Below are 15214 nucleotides of genomic sequence, written 5' to 3'. Positions count from 1 at the left end.
GGTGGGGTAACTCGTTCCTCAAAGCCTGAAAGTTGTTTTTTTGTTTGTTTTTTTCAGAGCATTTATTATAGGGACTCAAAAAGGCAAGATAGGATTTTGCTTTTATGCCTAATTAGGTTAAATCACATTCAAATATTAGACTGAATTAAGCCATTAATAACACTACTTTCTCAAATAGATTACTCTCATTTTCCCTTCATTTCACAAGTTTTCTTAGCAATAATCGTATATTTATATATTCTAGATACTTGACTCTTATCAGATATTTGATTTATAAATATCTTCTCCCATTGTGTAGATTGTATTTTCATTTTCTTGAATAATCATAAATTTAGCTTTTGGTGAAATCTTGGTTTTACACAAATCTATAGATACAGTCAAATTAAATTTGTTACTTGGTCTTTTGAAAAAACTTCTCTTTAAATTGAGATATAATAGTATTCTTTATAAGAATTTATTCTATTGTATTAAAACATACTCCAATTATCAGATCAATATTTCTAACGGAACGGGGCTGTACAAGAAAGAGTGAAGCCTAAGTCTTGATGCGACCGTTACTTTGGTTCTGTCGCTTTATTCAGGTCACCGTGGAGGGTCCATCAGGCCCACACTGTCAGGCTGCATTCTTTCTTATTTCTCCCAAGAAGTCATAGGTTTGCTCTGAAATGTCAAAGGGTTCATGGAGCCCATCAGGGGACAGCAGAGCGTGGAGGGCGCCCCCGTTCTCTCAGGTTTCCGTGAGGAAGTCAGCGATCACCTTCCAGCGGGCAGCCTCAGCCTCTCCTTCCGCCCACCTGAACGGGGGCAGGAGTGTGGACTGCAGGAGAGGGAGCACGCAGTCGTGGTAGACCAGGACGAACGCAGCCTTCAGGAGCTCTTTGTCTCTCTGGGGACAACGGCACCACAAGTAACTATGAATGGATCTGCGTCGTCATTTTTTCAGTGTTAAATTTATGGACTCTGTTAACTAGAAGCCATCTAATGGGAGGGACAGAGGGGCCAGCAGTGCCTGGCAGGTGACGGCTCTGAACCAGCTGCTCAGTCAGGAAACAGCGCTCTCTGCAGTGGAAGCAGCAAGAGTCACTGCGGAGCAGAGGCAAGCAATCCTCCCCGAGTCCGGGAGCGGCTCCTTGAGACCTGGGCGTCTCCTAAGCTCCACGAGGCTGTCCCACACATCCTATCAAGGAAAGTGGGGGCTGTAACCTAATTCTGGGGACAAGGATGTGGCTCCAGGTAAATATGACTAAAGCACAATGTGAAGTCAGCTGTATCCACTTAATTCGGTTACAGCGCATCAGAGACATTGTCGAGTTGTCATAAGAGAAGGGGAGCAAGTGTTCCGCGTGAGACCCAGAGAAAGGAGACCCAAGGAGCAGTGTGGTCAGACCCTCCCCAGATAAGACGAGGGCTGCCGTATCAGCACAGTCAGTGAGCCCCGACACCGACAGGCCGGGTGGGAACCTGAGAGGGCACAGCAGCCGAAGGTGGAGATGTCTGTGTGCAGCAGGGTCTGCACACAGATGTCACCTCTCCCAGCACAGCATGTGTGTAGGGGGCAATTTCTACAGGCCTGAGGCCCAGCACCTTGGCCACTGCTGTGCTAGAATTGCATCAAATCTGCCAATTTTAGCAAAGTGTAGATGGTACTGGTCATATGGAAACTCAAAGAAAGACACAATGTGAATTTTTTTTCACTGTTTAGGGTTTTTGGTTGGTTTGTTCTCCCACGTTCCTTGTAGATAATTAACCCTTTAGAAGTCCAGAAACCATGGACCATGGTCAACTGTGGCCCACTGCCTCTTTTTATAACTCAAGTTTTATAGAAACACAGCCATGCTCAGACATTTATGTACAGTCAGTAGCTGCTTTGTATCACAATGGCAGAGTTGAGCAGCTGTGACAGAGGCCGCAGGGCCTACAGAGCCAAGAATATTTACTATCTTATTTACTGAACAAGTCTGTTGAGTCCTGGGTTGGAGCGTGAAGCCCCCACTCACTGACTAAGGCAAGTTCTGGTTGGTAACGACCGCACCTCTGTGGCGATGTAAGCACCAGCCGTGAACCTTTTCATTGTGTGACACAGCTTACAATTTTATCCCTTCTCCTTACCGGATATGGACTTGAGAGCTAGAGGAGCTTTTTAAAAACAAGAGAAATTTCATAGCCAACTGGGAGACTTTGGTTTAGAAACTTTCCCTCAATTCAATAAAACTCAGTGGTCCGAAATGACTGTCTTGATGACGTGTTTCTTTTCACATTAGAAATTGATCACCCGTACCCTTCTTGGAAAGCGTCTTTGCAACCACAGTGACACAGTTGACCTGATTCAGAGGGATGTGACTCTGGCTACTTTAGCTGAAGCAGAGGCATTATTAGAAGGTGCAAGCAAACAGTGAGCACAGCAAACATAAAGTGCAGCTGGAAAATCAGATTACCTTCTCTGATCTCTTCAATGTGCTTTCTTTCTCAGCCCACGAACTCTAAACAGAAAACAGAAATATGATAGTAAGCCGAGTATTCACAAGTCTTCGTCACACTTCTGCAAGGTCACTGTAATGAAACTCAAGAACAGGGCTAAAAACATGGTACAGAACCTACACACGTAAGAAGTGGGTCTGTGGCACCTGTTCCAACAACCCGGAACCAGACTGACTGGGCCGTGAAAGATGCCTCAGGAGCCCACGATTCTTACAAGTCAAAATTAATTCAAGAACAGAATCAGTGAAACACTAACACATCCATGAAAACACAGCACCTGAACAATAAAATACTAGTGAGCTTTTAAGGTGAGACACTAATGAAAAAGAAAACTGCCAAATACCATACTTCTCTACAATTCTGTCTGCCATGATGATGACAACAGTCAGGTTAATAAATTGAAGGACAGCTTTGCAAGTAAATACTCTCAATCTATCCAAAGGGCTTCGCAAAGCTTCTCTGAAGAAATAAAAAACCCAGAGTTCCATTAACCCCACGGAAGTGTGAACTGAAGGCACTCAGTGCCGGTTCTGGGCAGACTGTGAGCGTGGGGCAGTGTGCACAGTCTCCCGGCTGCTCCTTCCAGGGCCTCGGTTTCATGTCTGTCTGCAGGTTTCCTCCTCTTGGGGCCTGATTTCATGGGTCACACAAAAGCATCAGCACTTTTCAGTATGGAGGCCCTGGGGTGAATATGACATCTGGCACCAAGAAAGAGATGCTCCATGAAATAAAAGAGAAGTTTCCACCAAGAGACCACAGGCTGTGCACTCACGTAGCGCATCTTGGAATGGTCAGTTACTACTGTGAAGGAACTATCTTACGGGACTGTGGTTCTCCACCCTATTGACTGCTGTGCCTGTGGGTCCTGGCGAGTTTGAAGAGGACCCTTAGAGAGCCAGAGTGTCTTACTAAACAGGCCAGGTGCCATCATTAACATTAAAACCCCAACAACAAACTGAACCTAGCTAACTTCACACTGCAAGGCTCACACACTTCACAATGTGAACTTCAAAAGGTACCTGGCTTAACGGGAATATCATGAGGCAACTTTAGACTTATGTCTGGTGAAATCTGCCTACTGTTTGTCAGTTAAGCATCAAGGTCCCACCTCATTTGCACTGAGCCCCAGCCAGCTGTAGGGTGTTTCACTTATGGTAACTCAGTGGGGAACAGCAAACGTGGGGGAGTCACCACTACCCACCAAGATCCCCTTCTCCCTTCCTTCTGGAGCAAACAGAAGACCAGACCTCCCAGCTCCCCTGAAGTTAAGTGGGGCCACGTGACTGGTTCCAGCCAATGAAATCTGAGCAGAAGCGCCAGTGCTGCCTCGGGGCAAGGGCAGTGGAGAGTCCAAGGACGATGCTCCATTCTCTCTTTTCCTGGAGGGTGACTGGCAACAGAGGAAGCCGCTCCTTCCAGATGATGCCATAAGGAAGTGGAACCTCCACTGGCCTGCACCCTCGGGTGACTATGGAGCAGGGTCTCTCATTGATATATCTGGAAGGTACCATGAGTGAGAAATACACCTGTGCAGCTACCACCACACAGCCTGGCTTATCCTTAGTGACACAGGACGCCACAAGGAGAAGGCTCAAGGGTGCAGGAGCAAACCACTCTTTTTATTTCTATCATTTATTATACAAACAATCCATGGTGGAAAAACTAACGAAATACAGATCAACAAAATAACCCATGATCCAGAGGTAATCATTGCTACCTTCCTAGGGTTTATTCTTCCAGACTTTTCCACAGTCAGATGTACAAATATAAATATATATGTTTAAATATTATTATTATACCTCAAAATTTTTTTCACTTCATAATATCCATGAACAACTTTACCCACAAGCCTTTTCTAGAAGAGCCTGTGGCATATCTGGATGCACCCAGAGCTGACCTGCAGTGACAGCCTTGGCCCGGCCACTGCTGAGCTCCACGGCCAGCCAGGTCGTTGCACTTCTCTGAGCCATCTGCTCATCAGGAAATGCAGAATTCAGGCTAGATTAGTCTTAAGGTTCCTCCTGACAACAAAGTCCAGATTCCATGAATGTTCCACTTCTAGAGAAATGCTCCAGAGCCTGGCACAGTGCCTTAGCCATCGTGGGCTCTCATGACATATTTATTGAATGAATCACTGAACGTATGTTTTGTATAATGAATAAATGTTGTGGTACTAATGATTATATAAAGGAAGACTGAGAAATTCTGTATTATCTAGCAATAGTGCCAAATGAATTTGTCTGAAATTATGGGTAATCGGATGCCATGAATATTTTCTTGTCTTTCTACTGAAGATTTCATCATTACTGATGACACCCCTACCCTAGCCAAACCAGCACATGAAATCAGTTTAGAAGTCTAACAGAAACCTCTGCAGATGATTGCTTCCTCCTTCCATGTCTCTGTCAGGCCCATATGACCTCCCTCCTTATCAACAGGGGCCACCTCATAACACAGCTCACCTCTCTCCTGCACAGGTGCTTTTCGACCTCTCTGTGCTGCCAGGAGTTTTCCTGAAGCAAAAACTTTCACAGGTTGCCCCCCACCTCCCACACTCCTCACCTTCAGCTGAGGCTCAGATGGACCTTGCCCACTGACAGACGACACCAAACATGCCAGCTGGATCATCCGCTCCTCTCAAGAGCGCTAATTCTTCCCACCTCAGAATGTCTGCTCATGTTCATCCTCCCACCTGTAATGTCTTCCCCTCCCCTCTCAGCAGGTCAAAACCCGACTGGGCCCTCAGCCTGTCATCAGGTCCAGCTCGCCGAGGACCTCTTCAATGAATCAGACTCCTGAGCCTCACTGCCACCTTCTTCAAACCTCCAAGGACCTGGATTATGCTCCCCTGGGGCATTTGTCATCTTATCTGAGTATCTGCCTCACAGGCATACGGGTCTTCTAATGTTTGTTGCCCTTGGTATATTAATTGAACTTTATGAAACTGCCATTTTTGAAGGTCAAAACAACAGATGAAAATTAAAGGTTTTATATGGTTCAACCTAATATTTGGCTATTTCAAAGACAGAATATATCAAATTAAATTAAAAATTATATACATGCCCTGACTCTCCCCTGAAACTTCAGTTAATTTATGTAACAAACGATTTTGGATTTTTGCTCTTAGGACACAGTCAGTGGCCATCTGAAGTCAGGGAACAAACGACAGGCAAGAGGTGACAATAGTGTATGTAGCACATACGCCATCTACTTACTGGGTCAGGAAGGCGGCCCTGGGGAAGCAACATTCATACTAAGAAAGGAACGATGAGACCAAGTTAGCCAGACAACGGACAAGGATTGGGAGACATCATCCAAACAGGGAAAGAACAACGTAGAGCAGGTGTCAGAATGCAGTAACGTGGTGAGTGTAACTGCTTTCAGAGCCCGTCAGGTTTCCATCACGATGCAGCCTACCCACCCTGAGAGCGTCCATCACATCAGGCTGCTCCCAGAGCCTGGGGAAGGTGGCCAGCACAGGATTACTCATTAAATCTGAAATACAAAGAGCAAAAAGGGTTTTATACAAAATTTATCCAGTCTATTTTACTGCAGTAGGCATAAAAACATCAAATTCCTGTGCCGCATGATTTGTTGATAACGCATTCTACAACCTTAACCTCTGGGAGAGCTCAAAGCTGCCCCCTCCACCTCACCTGCCCCTACGACATCCACACCCCAGGGAGCTCTGAAGTGAGTCTTGGCCCAAGTAGACAAGACTTCTAGGGTGGGAGTGAAGTGGCTCTGACAGAATAAGACTAGAAAACTTTGTTCTTCTTTCTATGTTTTTTCAACCTCTCTTTCCTCCTCATGACTGTGGTGTGGTAAAAGGAATCTTCCAGTTAGGAGGCCCCCCTGCTCATGGAAGGCAGAGCAGGAACCAGGAAGGCAGTGGAAAGGCGGCGCAGGGTAGGCTGCTCCAGTCTGACTCCCATCCACCAGTGCTCAGGGAAGGACCCCAGACTGGTGTCTGGGCATCAATGGATGTTGGAGAAGGAAACTGGAGGGAAGCATGAGTTCAGACTGTTCGTGGTTCTGGGTAGAATGTGGGAGGGGGTGGCAGACTTGGACTGAATTCTGACTTTGCTACTTCCTAGCTATGAGACTTTGGGTTAATTAATTATTTTCCTTGTGCTTTAGTTTCCTCATTTGTAGAATGCAGATAGTAATAGCTGCCTTTCAAAAGGTTACTAAAAGGATTAAAATGAGGTAAATGTGAGAAGGGTGGGACCAAGATGGCAGAGTGAGAGGTCTTCTTTGTCTCTCCCCTGTCAAATCTACAACTAATTGGACATTCACCGATTAACAAAGGCTATCCAGATAGCATCTCAAGACGCCTAAAAGTCTCGTGCTACTACACATCAGAAGGCGGACGGACTTCCCCCAGGGAGGAGGTGGAAATAGGTGAAAACTCTCCGAACCTCAACCCCCAACCCCTGGACAGCCTAGTTCCTGCAGGAGGCTCTCTTCCAGCGGACTCCCCCATAGCATCGTCACACACCAAGGGCAGGAGTGTGCACTCACCAGTGGAGCGACGGTGGAAACAGGTGAGAACACTCCTACCCAAGCCCCCCGTGATCACACCTAAGCCCAGAGGGAATTCCCCAGGGTCCCGCACCCACCAGCAGGGAGGGCCTCTGCCTGCCATTAGCAGCGAGGCCCTGCCCAGAAGCCAGAACAAAGAGAAGCTCCTGGCGGGCCCAGCATGACACCAGACTGCTCACGGTCTCCGGTGTGCGGCTCGGTGCGGGGGGCACCCAGACTTCCCGTAGATGTGCTTGGGGACATGGTTGGAGCTCCAGCGCCTGGCTCTGCCGTGTGGGGGAAGGCTCCGGGGTCCCACATCTCCCCAGCAGGGAAAGTCTCTCCTCGCCATTAGCAGGGAGGCCACCCCCAGAAGCCAGGACAAAGGGAAGCTCCCGGTGGGCAGATCCCCTGTGGCGGCTCCAGACTACAAGCTGCCGCTGGGCTCACGGTCTCCAGCGCACGGGTCACTGCAGGGGGTGCCCGGACTTCCCGTGGATGCACTTGGGGACTGGGTGGAGCTCCAACACCCAGCTCTGTGGCCCGGGGGGGTCACACCAGGGTCCTGCACCCCCCCAGCAGGGAGGGCCTCTGCTCACCATTGGCAGGGAGGCTCCGCCCAGCATTCAGAACACCAGTAAGCTCCCTAGAGCAGAATTCCCCACAAGGCAGCAGCTTACAAGCCACGGCCAGGCCCACAGACTCTGGCCATGTCCCAGACGAGGCAAGGGGCTTCCAGAGATCCTGTGAGAGTGAAGTGGGGCAGAGTAGAGCTCCGGTGAAACGGCTACGTAGCCCAGGGGGGAACTCCAGGTTCTTACAGCAGCCTCAGTGAAAGCCTCTGCACAGCACTAGTGGAGAGGTCCCAAGTGGCAATCGCAAGGCGGGAAGGCCCTGGGGCAAAAGTAGCACAGCTAGGTGAGCTAACGACAGACTGCAGAAGATACCCATAGCTCTGCTGGGACCTATAGTGGACAAGTGTGATCTGGTGGGCTCTGTTAGGGACAAATCGGAGATTACAGGTGATCCTGCTCCTAGCTGATGGGAAAGCCCACAACACCACTACAGACCACAAGGAGGGTGCGCATCTAGGTGGGCTGCAGCAGTAGGTACCAGCAGCCTGAGGCCCCCCTTGCGATTGCCCCCACAACCAAAAAGGGACACCACAGGACCACTGTGACTACAAGGAGGGGTCCAGGCCCAGTCAGTAACAGCTGACAGGGTTCCTGGTTGGGGCAGTCTAAACAGCTGCCCCCCCCCCCCACATCAGTCGCAACAAGTGGAAGCAGTGACTAAACTCTATCTCTATGCGGAGGCACAAATCCACGCCATTAAGCAGTATGGAAAAATATATTAAATCTCCAGAACAGAAGGAAAATGATAAGCACCCAGAAAACAATCCCAAAGACAATGAAATCTATACCCTAAATGACAAAGATTTCAAAACTGCCATTATGAAAAAACTCAACAACCTAAAAGAGAATTCAGATAGACAACTTAATGAGTTCAGGAGCTATGTCACAAAAGAGCTTGACACTATAAAGAAGAACCAATTAGAAATATTGGCGATGAAGAACACAATGGAGGAGATTAAGAAAAACCTGGACTCTCTGAACAGTAGAGTCGATAATATGGAGGACAGAATTAGCAATTTGGAGGATAGGAATATAGAAATGCTGCAGGCAGAGGAGGAGAGAGAATTAAGACTAAAAAGAAATGAAGAAACTCTCTGAGAATTATCCGACTCAATTAGGAGATGCAAGATAAGGATTATAGGTATACCAGAAGGAGAAGAGAAGGAGAAGGGGGCAGAAGGCCTGTTCAAAGAAATAATAGCTGAGAACTTTTCCATACTTGGGAAGAGAGATGGAACTTCACATGACAGAAGCCAATAGATCTCCAAACTTTATTAATGAAAGAAGACCAACCCCAAGACATATAGTAGTGAAACTAGCAAAAGTCAATGACAAAGAGGAAATACTAAGGGCAGCCAGGCAGAAGAAAATAACTTACAAAGGCATCCCATAAGGCTATCAGCAGATATCTCAGGAGAGACCTTACAGGCTATAAGAGATTGGAATGAAATATTCAAAACTCTGAAGGACAAAAACCTGCAGCCAAGAATACTCTACCCAGCAAAAATATCCTTCAAATATGAAGGAGAAATAAAAACTTTCCCAGACAAACAAAAGTTAAGGGAGTTCATCACCACAAAACCTCCTCTTCAAGAATTGTCCAGGAAGAAACTCATTCCTGAAAAATCAAAAAAAAAGGAAAGGGGTTACAAAATGCAGAACAAAGGAGATAAGCAGAAGGACAATAACACAAAGTAACAGCTCTCCATGAGGACAAAATGCAAAAGAAGGGGAAAACAAGTGATAAAATTGCAACAGTAGGCCCCCACGTTTCAATAATCACACTAAACGTGAATGGATTGAACTCTCCAGTCAAAAGGCACAGAGTGGCAAGATGGATCAAAGAACAAGATCCAACAATATGCTGCCTCCAGGAAACACACCTCAGCCCCAAAGACAAACACAGACTCAAAGTGAAGGGATGGAAGACAATACTCCAAGCTAATAATGAACAAAAGAAAGCAGGTGTTGCCATACTTATATCAGACAAAGTAGACTTCAAAGCAAAACAGATAAAGAAAGACAAAGAGGGGCAGTATGTAATGATAAAAGGGATGCTCCACTAAGATGACATAACACTTATAAATATATACGCACCTAACACAAGAGCACCAAAATTTGTAAAGAAACTATTAACAAAACTAAAAGGAGACATCAACAGCAATAAAATAATAGTAGGGGACCTCAACACCCCATTAACACCAATGGATAGATAATCCAGACAGAAAATCAACAAGGAAATTATAGAATTAAATGAAAAATTAGATCAGATGGACCTAATAGATATATATAGGACACTTCATCCAAAAACAGCAGGTTACACATTCTTCTCAAGCATGCATGGAACATTCTCAAGGATAGACCATATCTTGGGAAACAAAGCAAGCATCAATAAGTTCAAGAGGGTTGAAATAATATCAAGCATCTTTTCTGATCACAATGCTATGAAACTAGAAATCAACTGCAAGAATAAAGCTGGGAAAGGGCCAAAAATGTGGAGACTAAACAACACGCTACTGAACAAACAATGGATTATTGAAGAAATTAAAGAAGAAATCAAATATTATCGGGAGACAAATGAAAATGAAAACACACCATACCAAATGATTTGAGACGCAGCAAAGGCATTCCTAAGAGGGAAATTCATTGCAATACAGGCTCACCTCAATAAGCAAGAAAAATCTCACATAAACAACTTCAAATGACACCTAATGGAATTAGAAAAAGAATAAGAAACAAAGCCCAAAGTCAGTAGAAGGGGGGAAATAAGTGATATTGAAACAATATCAGAAATAAGCAGAAATAAATGATATTGAAACAAAAAAGACAGTAGAAAGGATCAATGAAACAAAGAGTTGGTTCTTCGAAAAAATTAACAAAATCGACAAACCCTTAGCCAGACTCACTAAAAAAAAAGAGAGAAATCTCAAATAAATAAAATTAGAAACGAGAGAGGAGAAATCACAACAGATACCGAAGAAATACAAAGGATCATAAGAGAATACTATGAAAAACTATATGCCAACAACTTGAACAACCTAGAAGAAATGGATAAATTTCTAGACTCATACAACCTACCCAAACTGAATCAGGAAGAAATAGAGAATCTGAATAGACCAATCACAAGTAAAGAAATAGAAACAGTAATCAAAAACCTCCCCAAAAATAAGAGTCCAGGACCAGACGGCTTCTCTGGAGAATTCTACCAAACACTCAAAGAAGATTTAATACCTATCCTTCTCAAACCATTCCAGAAAATAGAGGAAGATGGAGCACTCCCTAATACATTCTATGAAGCCAACATCACCCTAATCCCCAAACCTGACAAGGACAACACAAAGAAGGAAAACTACAGGCCAATATCACTGATGAACATAGATGCAAAAATCCTCAACAAAATTTTGGCAAACCGAAAACAGCAATACATCAAAAGATTATACACCATGATCAAGTGGGATTTATACCAGGGACACAGGGATGGTTCAACATCTGCAAGTCAATCAATGTGATTCACTACATTAACAATATGAGAAACAAAAACCACATGATCATCTCAATAGATGCAGAGAAAGCATTCGACAAGATCTAACATCCATTTATGATAAAAACCCTCAATAAAATAGGTATAGAAGGAAAGTACCTCAACATAATAAAGGCCATATATGACAAACCCACAGCCAACATAATACTCAACAGACAAAAACTGAAACCCATCCCTCTCAGAACAGGAACAAGACAAGGGTGCCCACTTTCACCACTCTTATTCAACATTGTAGTGGAGGTTTTTCCCAGAGCAATTTGACAGGAAAAAGAAATAAAAGGAATCCAAATAGGCAACGAAGAAGTAAAACTCTTGCTGTTTGCAGACGACATGATCTTATATATAGAAAACCCCAAAGAATCCATAGAAAAACTATTAGAAACAATCAACAACTACAGCAAAGTTGCAGGGTATAAAATCAACATACATAAATCAGTAGCATTTCTACATGCTAACAATGAACTAACAGAAAAAGATCTCAAGAACTCAATCCCATTCACAATCGCAACAAAAAGAATAAAATACCTTGGGATAAATTTAACCAAGGAAGTGAAAGATCTATACAACGAAAACTACAAGACCTTCTTGAAAGAAATCGATGACATAAAGAGATGGAAAGACATTCCATGCACATGGATTGGAAGAATAAACATAGTTAAAATGTCCATACTACCTAAATCAATCTACAGATTCGACACTATCCCAATCAGAATTCCAATGTCATTCTTTACAGAAATTGAACAAAGAATCCAAAAATTCATATGGGGCAACAAAAGATCCCGAATTGCTAAAGCAATCCTGAGAAAGAAGAACAAAGCTGGAGGCATCACAATCCCTGACTTCAAAACATACTACAATGCCACAGTAATCAAAACAGCATCGTACTGGTACAAAAACAGATGCACAGATCAATGGAACAGAATTGAAAGCCCAGAAATAAAACCACACATCTATGGACAGCTAATCTTTGACAAAGGAGCTGAGGGCCTACAATGGAGGAAAGAAAGTCTCTTCAACAAATGGTGCTGGGAAAACTGGACAGCGACATGTAAAAGAATGAAAATCGACCATTCTTTTTCACCATTTACCAAAATAAACTCAAAATGGATCAAACACCTAAAGATTAGGCATGAAACAATAAGTCTTCTAGAAGAGAATATTGGCAGCACACTCTTTGACATCAGCTTCAAAAGAATCTTTATGGACACCATAACCCCTCACATGAGGGAAACAATAGAAAGAATAAACAAATGGGACTTCATCAGACTAAAGAGCTTCTTCAAGGCAAGGGAAAACAGGATTGAAATGAAAAAAACAGCCCACTAATTGGGAAAAAATATTCACAAGTTATTTATCTGACAAAGGGTTAATCTCCATAATATACAAAGAACTCACACAACTCAACAATAAAAAATCAAATAACCCAATTACAAAATGGGCAGGGGACGTGAACAGACATTTCTCCAAAGAAGATATATGGATGGCCAATAGACACATGAAAAGATGCTCATCATCACTAATCATCAGGAAAATGCAAATCAAAACTACACTAAGATATCACCTTACACCTGTTACAATGGCAAAAATATCCAAAACCAAGAGTGACAAATGTTGGAGAGGCTGTGGAGAAAAGGGAACACTTATACACTGTTGGTGGGAATGCAAACTGGTACAGCCACTATGGAAAACAGTATGAAGATTCCTCAAAAAGTTAAGAATAGAAATACCTTATGACCCAGCCATCCCACTACTGGGTATCTATCCTAAGAACCTGAAATCAGCAATTCCAGAAGTTCCATGCACCCCTATCTTCGTTGCAGCATTATTCACAATAACCAAGTCATGGAACCAACCTAAGTGCCCAACAACTGATGATTTGATAAAGAAGTTGTGGTATATATATACAATGGAATACTACTCAGCCATAAAAAAGGACAAAGTCGTCCCATTCACAACAACATGGATAGACCTTGAGGGTATTATGTTGAGTGAAATAAGCCAGACAGAGAAAGACGAACTCTGTATGACTCCATTCATAGGTGGTAGTTAACATATGCACAAAGAGAACTGATCAGTGGTTGCCAGGGGAAAGGGGGGTGGGGGGAGGGCACTAGGGGTGAAGTGGTGTACCTATAACATGACTAATAATAATGTACAACTGTAATTTCACAAGGATGTTATCTTTTATAACCTTAATTTAAAAAATGAGGTAAATGTGGAGTGCTTCATGCAATGGCTGGTACCCAGTAAGGGCTCAAAAACAGGAAAAAAAAATGTCAATATTGAAGTTGTTAGTATCAGTTTAAAATAGATTGTCATAACTTTCAGATGTTATATGTAATCCCCACACTAACTACAAGAAAAAAATCTACAGAATATACACAAAAGGAAATGAAAGGGGAATCTAAATGTGTCACCACTAAAAATCAATTAAACACAAAGGAAGGCAGTAAGGGAGGAAATGAGAGAAAAGAAATCTACAAGACACAGAAAACAAATTTAAAAAATGGCAATAGTAAGTCCTTCCCTATCAGTAATTACCTTAAATAGAAATGGAATAAACTCTTAAATCAAAAGACACAGATTAGCAGAATGGATGATAAGATCCAACTATATTCTACCTACAAGACACTCAATTTAGCTCTAAGGACACTCACAGGTTGAAAATGAAAGGATAGGCAAAGATATTCCATTAAAATAGTAAACAAAAGAGAACAGAGGTGGCTATAATATCAGACAAAATAGACTTTAAGCCAAAAAACTGTTACAAGAGACAAAGAACGCTATTATATATTGATAAAAGAGTCAATTCACCAAAAAGACATAACAACTATAAATATATATGCACCAAACATTAGAGCTCCTAAATGCATGAAGCAAACATTGACAAAATTGAAGAGAGAAACAGGTGAATCTACAATAATAGTAGGAGACTTCAATATCCCACTTTCAATAAAGGATAGAACAACCAGACAGAAGATCAATAAGGAAATAGAGGCCATGAACAACACTGTAGACCAAATGTAATTAACAGACACATACAGAACACTCTGCCCAACAATAACAGAACACACATTTTTCTCAAGGGCACATGGAACATTCTCCAGGATAGACCATCTTAGGCCACAAAACAATTCTTAATAAATTTAAAAGGCTGAAATCATACAAAATATCTTTTCTAATCACTAAGGGAATGAAACTAGAAATCAATAGCAGAAGGAAAACTGGAAAAACTGGAAAATTAAACACCACACTCTTAAACAACCAATGGATCAAAGAAGAAATCACAAGGTAAATTAGAATATACTGAGAGATGAATGAAAAAGAAAATGCAACATATCAAAATGGTGGGACAAGGTGAAAGCAGGGTTAAGGGGGAAATGTATACCTACAAATATTTACATTAAAAAATAAGGAAGATCCCAAATCAATAACCTAGTTTAACAACTTAAGGAACTAGAAAAAGAAGAACAAACTAAACCCAAAGCTAGCAGAAGGAAGGAAACAATAAACATCAGTGCAGAGATAAATAAAATAGATGCTAGAAAAGCAATAGAAAAATTCAATTAAACCGAAACTTCTTTCTTTGAAAAGATGACCGAATTGACAATCTTTAGCTAGATGTACTAAAAAATGAGAAGACTCAAATTACTAAAATCAGAACTGAAAATGTTCTGGATATTACTGGGAATATGTTGAACACAAGAGTCAACCTGAGAAGATGCCCCTGTATGGCATCTGCTGTGACAGTCCCTGCCCTCAAAGAGCTTATGATTCAGTGACAGAAAATGGAATAAATAGAGAGTTGGCAAACTTTCTCTGCAAAGGGCCAGACAGTAAATATTTTCAGCTTTGTGAGCCATATGGTCTCTGTTACAACTATTTAGCTCTGCTGTTAGAGCACAAAAAAAGTCACAGACAACACATGATTGAATAGGCAGAGCTGTGTTCCAATAAAACTTTATTAACGAAAACAAGTGGTGAGCTGGATTTGGCCCATGGGCTTTAGTTTGCCAACCCCTGGAACCCATGATAG

General features: G+C 42.8%; 1 protein-coding gene across 1 annotated transcript in view; it reads right to left on the bottom strand.

The window, feature by feature from the left end:
• Nucleotides 1–576: 576 nt before the first annotated feature.
• Nucleotides 577–15214, bottom strand: part of LOC106838529 (myelin and lymphocyte protein-like) — a 54576-nt gene continuing 39938 nt past the window's right edge. Inside the window, exons 2-4 of the transcript XR_011503873.1 lie at nucleotides 5900–5973; nucleotides 2436–2480; nucleotides 577–886 (exon numbers count right to left, since the gene is read on the bottom strand). The gene's annotated coding sequence lies outside the window, so the exon portion shown is untranslated. The remainder of the gene's footprint in view (nucleotides 887–2435; nucleotides 2481–5899; nucleotides 5974–15214) is intronic.

Source organism: Equus asinus, chromosome 6 (genome assembly GCF_041296235.1).
Source record: "Equus asinus isolate D_3611 breed Donkey chromosome 6, EquAss-T2T_v2, whole genome shotgun sequence".
Taxonomy (NCBI): domain Eukaryota; kingdom Metazoa; phylum Chordata; class Mammalia; order Perissodactyla; family Equidae; genus Equus; species Equus asinus.
The sequence above is the reverse complement of the archived record's forward strand: the minus strand, read 5'-3'. Positions and strand labels throughout refer to the sequence as shown.